Below are 8851 nucleotides of genomic sequence, written 5' to 3'. Positions count from 1 at the left end.
TAAGCAGGAAGAGGAGAGAGAAAGAGAGAGATCAACAAGCCGACTGGTGTTGTCATGTTATTGGAGGACATGTTCAAATGTCACAAAGTCTTCAAAAAAAAAAAAAAAAAAAAAAAGAAAGAAGAGGGAAATTTTAATTTAAGTCTGTTATTTTATAATAAACATTATCATCTTAACATTTCATTGCCTGCCTATTTGTTTGGCTGACATTTTGTCTTTTCACTAAGAAAATTCTGATTTGACATACAGTAAAAAAAAATAAAAGTAGCTTTGCAAGTAGCAAGACACTTTTGCTATCTCCTCGTAGCTTAGCTTGCTACATTTCTCTGGGGGTAACTTCAGTGTAGTGTAACTTCATTTTGATGTAGAGTAACAAGTAGGTTAGCTCACAACATTTTCCAAGTAGCTTGGGCAGAACTGTGTGTGTCTATAATCATAAAACACAAATACAATGTTCTGCATGTGTCGAAAATATAGGACATCTAAATACACTTTAAAAACTGAATATACTTTTAAACTCACAAATAAAGAGGCATTTTTGTTTCTTACCATAGCTTTTATGCTTGTATATTTTAATACACATTATCAATAATTCAGTAACAACTCTTAAGTCTTTAAATATCATTATTTCTTGTGTACACATAACATACAGTGTCAGTGTGTTAACAGGCAGTCACCTCAGTGGCAATAAATCTGTACATAAAATGTTCATGCTTGTGACTTATCTGTAACTTAGAATGTGCAAATAAAACATTTATAACATAAGTATAGTAATTATATTTTTATATGATAATATTTTTACAGTTTTATGGTAAAGCACACACGCACACACACACACACACACACACACACACACACAACCACCCACCCCCCGCACAAACACACTGTGTTGGATTACATCAGAGAGAAAAAGCCGATCGTGCAAAGCAACATTTCTGATTTCCACTAAGATTAAAAATCGGTCGAAAAGCTGTTGGTGAAAGCATTTCCTCTGTCACACAGACACAAACTGCGTCAGTATGATAAATGACTTTAAGCATTACAAATTTGCTGCTACAGTTTGTTTAATTAAAAAGCAAACACAACAGATTTTCACAGTTTTTTTACACAGTACTTTGATTTTGGTATGAAACGCACCAGTGCTTCTGAAAACACTGAAGCTGGATCTGTCTTATTCAAGTTACCAAGTGTTACAGTGAGCCAGGACCCTGAACCTGAAGCAGTTAAACTAAACGCAGCTGCAATTCATTTTATTATTTACATCCGTGCTTTGTAAAATGTCCTCTGTGATAACGACACATTCAGAGAAAAAAACATGTAAAGATGATTAATAATTAAGTACAACTTAAGAGGAAAATGTAAAGCTTTGATTTAACAGCATGAAACAAACAAAGAAACAAAACAAACAAAAAAAAATACTGACTGCAGAAAAGTAATCCTCATCAAATATAATATTATAGTTCATGGTTCTGTAGTAATTATTAGTAACAGTAACCCTCTAAACCTGTGACCCTTAAAAACCATAATAATAAGGCTACAGGATGTTTACATTGCTATAACTGTACTGTGAGTAAACACTACAAATGATTTCTTCTTGTTCCAACAACTAACTCCTGATACTGTGTTATTGCTTGTACTCAAATCAATAAAAAAGAAAAAAATGTTAATATTAATGAATAGCAGTGAACATAATTTCAGTACAGAAACATATATGTATTTAAATGTTGTGCTTTTACTGAACAAGGTTGACTCTTTAACTTCAAATGTTATATTTACATTAAGGTAAAACTTCCATCTTCTCTTTTCCCCATTCCAGAAATCAATAATCCTTCCTCTTGCCTTTTTAGACATTATGTACTTGAACCACCAATACAAGGCTACAATCAAATTTTAGGATTTTTTTGTATTTACTTTTACAGAAACATGAAGTTTTGAAAATTATGAATAAACTTGAATTTGATTAATATACAATATAATAATTGATAATAAATAAAATTGAATAAAAAATTATACATATATATATATATATATATATATATATATATATATATATATATATATATATATATATATATACACACACACAACAAAATAAATAAAATTGAATTCAACCACAGGAAGCAATATTTACTCCCATTATAACTGACAATCAATAATAATAATAATAATTAAATAATAATTATTACTATAATAATAATAATTATAACTATAATAATAATAATAATAATAATAGCTAAAAGGGCACTTGGAGAGCACAGACCTCTGCCAAGGCCAATTGTCCAGTGTTCTATAATATACATATCTGCAAACACAAACACTATGTCTGGACATATTTCCAAAACTGTTAGATATCTGTCAGATTATAGTTGTGACTAACTGAGCCTCATCATCTCAGCTCTGCATCATGTACTTCTGAATGCAAAATATTTTACATGCTTAACATAAATTTGTAAGAAAAAAAAAAAAAGACTTACAGCAATATTTACAAACACACGTACGGTTCCAGCATTAATTGGCCCTGAGTGCGTAACAACAGTTGCTTCCTGTATGAAGTTTGAGCAGCTACACGTATAGTCTTCCCCTCAGGATTACTGGTACCTGTGAATGTGGACAGTGACATGAACACATTGCATTGTAAATCTGCAATTCATTATGTTTTTTGTCACTACTGAACTGCTAGATTTAAGATGTATGGCATTTATTCTATCAATGCCAAATGAACCATCTCACAAAATTAATGGGTTCCTTGGTTAATGCTGCACCCTTCCATCAAGTTTTATGGAAATTGAGCCAGTCATTTTTAATGAGATTACAGACATGACAAATCATTTTAGTTTTGTGTGAAAGAGTTTCACTGAGCATCTTAGGTGGTGAGAGTCTGTTCAAACGGAGACCTGCTTTATTGTGCCAACACACTTACATGATTTCCATTAGTGTTGGTTCAGTGGAGAGTTTATTTTCCACTATTACCCCTGAGGATTTTCAAACCTCATAATATTTTTCTTCAGTTTTTGGACATTAATGAATAATTTTAAACAAGTTTTATGAAAAGAAAAAAAAATCAACTAATGTGTTACAGTCTGTCAGTACTGTAAGAGTCTTTACTTTGTCTGTAACTCTCAGGGCAAAGCTCGCTGGTTCCCACTGAGGGTGTCAATTTTAAAACCAGGTCAAAACGTTTTCTGAATAAAGGTTAAATAACTTCCTACAATAGATGAGGTGGGCAATAGTTTTTTGTAAATGTTACTCAAACAGGAGGAAATGTGTTTGCATTTGATTAGGGACTATTTTCAGCCACAGATTTGATTCTTTAGTGAATATTTAAGGCAGCAGGAAGGTGTGTGTGGGTCTGAGTTACTATAAACTACAGCGCATGTGGAGGAAACCCGTCAGCCAGTGTGACAGTGTGCCTCGTCAATATGTTTTTAATTGTTTTTATCTGACAGTACTTGTAAGGATTAGTTCATTGTCGGTTGCGGTCTTTTGATTAGATCTATTGACAGACAGAAGAATGCACCACCTGACGAATCCTTTAACTGTATATCATTCATTCAAAACTGCTGCCAATCAAACGCACTGCAGTAATCACCACCTAAAGACTGAAGGTAGCTTCTCAGTCAGTTTTCAGTCATCTCTGTTCATGCAGATCATCTCTGTTGGCAACAACATGATAACACAGTCATTTCATTTGTTCTTTGGAGGGAGGTAATTATAACATGAATGAACAACATCAGTTACAACTGGCTCTGCAACTGGTTTTAACTCAGTGAGAGTAGATGAACTGCTGGTAAAAAAAAAAAAGCAGAACATTTTGTCTCTGCGCAGTATGTTTTGGCCAGTATAAATGTCAGACTGTGAGACCCTACAATAAGCACAGGCATGGCTGCTACTGAGGGTACCCTTTAACTTTTTATTCACTGTGATGAAGATGTAAAGTCACAGATTATCCACGTCAATAAAACATTATAGAGAAATGGAAGCCACAGTCAACGTACACAGCTATGTTTTTCTTCAAATAAACTCTAATAAACACAGTTAGGAGTCGATACTTTCATGTTTCCTGAGAATACATCTGAGGCAGCAGCAAGTGTGAGATCTATTTCCTGCCAAGATAGAAGATTTGCTTTCAAAAACACAACCTAGAGGGTTTGTGGCTTTATTTCTGCAAAGCTAGCTCCGCTCACAAGCTCGTGGTTGAGTCAGTTACACTTGATCTCTGATCGCCTCGCTGATAAATGTGAAATGGGTGGTCAAAACTCCTCTGCATGAGTCATATGCATCACTGTGAGATCAAACATTCGCAATGTTCTGCCGTCGGTGTGTGTGTGTGTGTGTGTGTGTGTGTGTGTGTGTGTGGGGGCCTGATGAAGAGATATTATTTTGAACTTCAAACATTTTGGGAGTGTCATATCACTGTATCTGTGTGAACCTGTCAGAAAAAAAGGGGGCATAACTGACACCTTTGCAATGCATCTACATACATTTCTCACAACATACACAAATACATAAATAGATTTTCCACACATACAGTCTATTCACAACTCCATACTTACAGTAATATAGCATATCTATCTATCTATACTCATGTCAGTCATAATCTGTTAATGTATCAGCATCCACTCATGGCTGCCCACAGATGAGAGGAGGAGGAGACACATATTCTTATCCCGACCTCGTCACATACTGATGTTTGGTCATTGACTTTTTACATCCACATACGACATGCAAGGTACCCTGGGTGTGTTGGTTGTTGACGTTCTGGGACACCTTGTTCTCTTCTTTCAAGATACACTTCCATTTTCACAGGAAACGTTTACATACAGTCTCTTTCAAAATTACCGCACTACATCAGTACAACTCCGCGAATCGACGTTTCTTTTCCCCTTCAAGAATAAACACACATGGTTAGGTTTAGGATAAAAGAAAAGGGTTTGGCTTTAGAATCTTTTGGGACGTGAAAAGTTGGTGTTTGTTGGACCCATCACACCTTTCCCGCCTGCCCCACTTGGACTTTTGCTGCCTTAACTTTCGTCCATGTCCCACCACCTTTCCCCCGACGCTGCCAGGCAACTGGCCGTGTATCACGCCAATGTTCAAGGACGGCTTTTTCGTTGGTTTCTGATGCTGCAAGTCACTGCCCAAGTGCCGGATTTCGAAGCTTTGTTGACAAATATGGTGAAGTTAGAAAGAAGAAAAAGATACGTTCTATCTGGCTGAGACTTTTATATTACATTTAATAAGTCCGCTCTTCATTTGAAGTTAGGTTTTTTCTATTTGCATGTAAGACAGTCTCTGACTTACTAAATCTATCTCGCCCAGCAGTGATGCACGAGTCAACCCACAACTTGCCGGTCCCATGGGTTGACCTGTGGGTCAGGCAGTGTGGGTAATATCGCAGTTCTTTGGCGTGCAGGTCCAGTAGTGTCAAAGCAGCATTATGAGTAAGTCATTAATGACTTACAGAAATACTAGTTCACCTTCCAACTCCTTCCATCCTTTCTGTCTCTCTAAAACACACAACCAGCAGCTTTATCGTCTGCGCCGCTGCACCCAAGGTTTCACTTATTCTGTAATTACTGATTTTTCATCAGGAAAATCTCTAAACTTTGACATATTTAATCTCAGTGAAAATATTTCACTGGACATCTGTTTGCAGATCATAACGGGCAGGCTGGGTGCAGGTGTTAAAAAACCCTGATCTGCACATCACTATTTACCTGAGTACATTTGAATGTCAGTTTTCAGGGAAGAACACAGAAGTGTCCCCCTTCAAAAACTACACAGATACAAGTCGGTATAGTCAAGGTCAGACATTTCTAGGGGACAAAAGCAAAGTAAACACATTTATACACATTTATAAGTGGACGGCATCTTTAACAGCAACACTATTGACAGAATAAATGTTGATATTGTCAATTCCTATTAACCAAGGATATGTAACATTTGTACATTTCATATTTAGCAGTTGAAATTTTAGGCACAAAATAAACATTGGTTACATTACAAGACATTATAACACAGACAGAGGAAGCACAACTTCATATCCTGCTCAGGTATCCCTTACTTCACTATATTTTTCCAAAGCCTACTCTCATTCCGGAGGCAGCAAATGGGCAGTGACTTCCACGTCAGACACCACAGCTGTGTGTTCCCCTGACACTAACCCTAACCTAACCCTTTCACCCAGGAGGCCGGTGTTTGCTTCCAGTATGAATTTAAAGCCAAACCCTATTTTTTTTTTCCAGACCTAACCATGTGGTTTTGTTTCTTAAACTGAACCACGTGTGTTGGCTAAACGTAACCACGGGCATTTGTTGTTGACAGAAAGAGATGTCAATTTGCAGTGTTGTACAGACGTAGTACATTTATTTTGAAAGACACTGTGTGTAAACTGTACATTATCTGTGAAAACGGAGGTTTATTTTGAAAAGACACAATGCATGTGTCAGGCTGAAGTTGACAAAAATTCCCCAAAACAGATGCACCCAGGCTATCTTGCACGTCCTGTGCCAGTGTGGAAAGTTGAAGACCAAATGACGATATGTCACAAGGTCTGAGTGAGAATGTGTTGCTTTAGGGGCCGTACACATGCCACGCCTTTAACCTCCTAAAAAATGCGAGGGCAGGCACTGGGCCCTACTTTAGTGCTTTTTTTTGTGCCAGCTTTCAAGAGCACGGCGGCAGGTTGCGTCTGAGGTTGTGAAGCAACCTTAACAAGCACCGTATCATAGACTATTTTCCTGAAATCCTAAGTGCAGAGCTGATGTTTTTCCAGGTGCTGTTCCTAAGTGTGTGGGCATATCATCAGTGGGACAGATGGAAGGCTCTGGCAGCCCTGCACCAAAATGATCAACGTTTCCTATTTACTACAGACAGATAGGGAAAGATATCTGTCTGCTATGATTGGCTGGTCCTAATCACATGACATGCAGTGTGTACTGTTGCATTCCAAATGTTGAATTCTGTTTATCTCAGAGTGCAGCCGTCGTGCCCCGAAAAATAGGTGCTTGGGAACATGTGGACGCTTCACTCTGGCATATGAGCGCACCTGCCACGCGTCTACATTGAAAACAAAGAATTTGAGGGCGCAAAAAATATGGTATGTGTATGGCCCCTTACATAGCAAATAGTGGTTTGCTGCTCTATCAAAGCTAGGTCCCTCTCAGAGCCCAGATGGGTCTGGCAAAAATCAGTTGATCAATCAATCAGTCAGTGAGTGTGTTTTTTTGATTGACATTTTAAAGCTATAGTGCGTAACTTCTGTCGCCTCCCAGCAGATAATGCGCTTTTACAACTAATAAGCCGGTGGCACTTCTATGTACACAGAGTAACACTCGCCACACACCGTGTACACAGAGTAAAGTGCAACACACACCGCTGCCGGCGCGGCGCTGTGGCCGTCAAGTGCCGTGCAGCACTTGACGTGTATTTCCCACCCCGCTAGGTGGCTGTACCTACACTAGTTGCCAACGGTTGCCAACTGCTAGTAACGGAAGAAGAAGAGGAAAAACTTTGAAGCAACAACAACTTGGATTTCACGGGTGAGTTTCTTAACAAAGTCGTCTAATTAAAAATTTGAAACAACTGGAGTTGATCCTACAGCGGCCGAAACATACATAAAAGGCTTTTCTTGCAGCGCCACCATGAGCGCCGGCCGGCCGCACTGGAAATAGAGCAGTGGGCTGAAGCAGAACGGCGCGGCGCGTCGGCCGGTGCCAGTGTGGGTTGGTTCATACAATATAATGGAGGTGGGCGTTTTGACGCGCGGCGTATGGCGGCGGTGTGTGTTGCACTTTACACTCGCCAGTCGCCACACACCGTGTACACAGAGTAACACTCACCACACACCGTGTACACAGAGTAACACTCGCTTCACACCGTGTACACAACTCTACACAACGTGGCGAACACCAGGCTGCTAACATTACATTACGTTCATAGCACCATTTCCAAGAAAATAATAAAGTACTAGGTCCAGTACATGTAACAGCAACTCATACTACTCATAATATAATTATAAACCAAGTCACTTACTTATCCAACAGCAGCAAGGCAACATCTGTGTCTGCCCTCAGCCCAATTTCTTCCTTCAGGGCTCTCCACCGAGGAAAAGCGACGCCAATACAAATCCTTGTTTGCCTTCTCCGTCGGTCACTTTCCTTGACTTACTTTCCTCCGCTCGTCCTCCCCCTCCCTTCTTGTTGTGAGGAAGCATTTCCTGTGCGCCAGTGTGGGAATGTCGCCGGTTGACACGCAAACTAAAAATGATATATATTGAAAAATACCACGAGATGTTAGAAGAGCCGATCGGCTTAATCAGCATTGTGTCATCTCCTCTAGTAGTGGCTTGGGTGAAACGGACATTTACGGACCTGTAGAAGGTACGCACTATAGCTTTAAGTTAAAAAAAAAAATGTTGCTATAAACCATTAATGTGAGTTTGGGTGTTGTGAAGGATATTCTTCAATTCACATACATTTCATCATTTTTATCATTTTTTAAAAGCATTTTCATTACATCTATTAGTTTTCAATTTATATTTTTTGTGACTTCCTTCCTTGAGGCCTCTTTCCTTGAATGAAAAATGACAATGTTGTGTTGGGGACGATGAACGATGAATGTAAGAATGGAAAAATGTTGAAACTGTTTTCATCATATCAGCTTTAAATTAATCAAATCACTTAGTAATTTATCTCTGTGTTTTCCATTTCACATCCATCTTTACCGTTCTATTTTTCAACTCACATGCATTCCTATCCATTTTAATCAATTCATTTTTGTTGCTTCCACACCTCAAAGTTTTTCACTTGCCCTTTAGCAAGGGGCTCTTCAGAGTAGTTCTGCGAATATG

Source organism: Epinephelus fuscoguttatus, linkage group LG7 (assembly GCF_011397635.1).
Source record: "Epinephelus fuscoguttatus linkage group LG7, E.fuscoguttatus.final_Chr_v1".
Lineage (NCBI taxonomy): Eukaryota > Metazoa > Chordata > Actinopteri > Perciformes > Serranidae > Epinephelus > Epinephelus fuscoguttatus.
The sequence above is the reverse complement of the archived record's forward strand: the minus strand, read 5'-3'. Positions refer to the sequence as shown.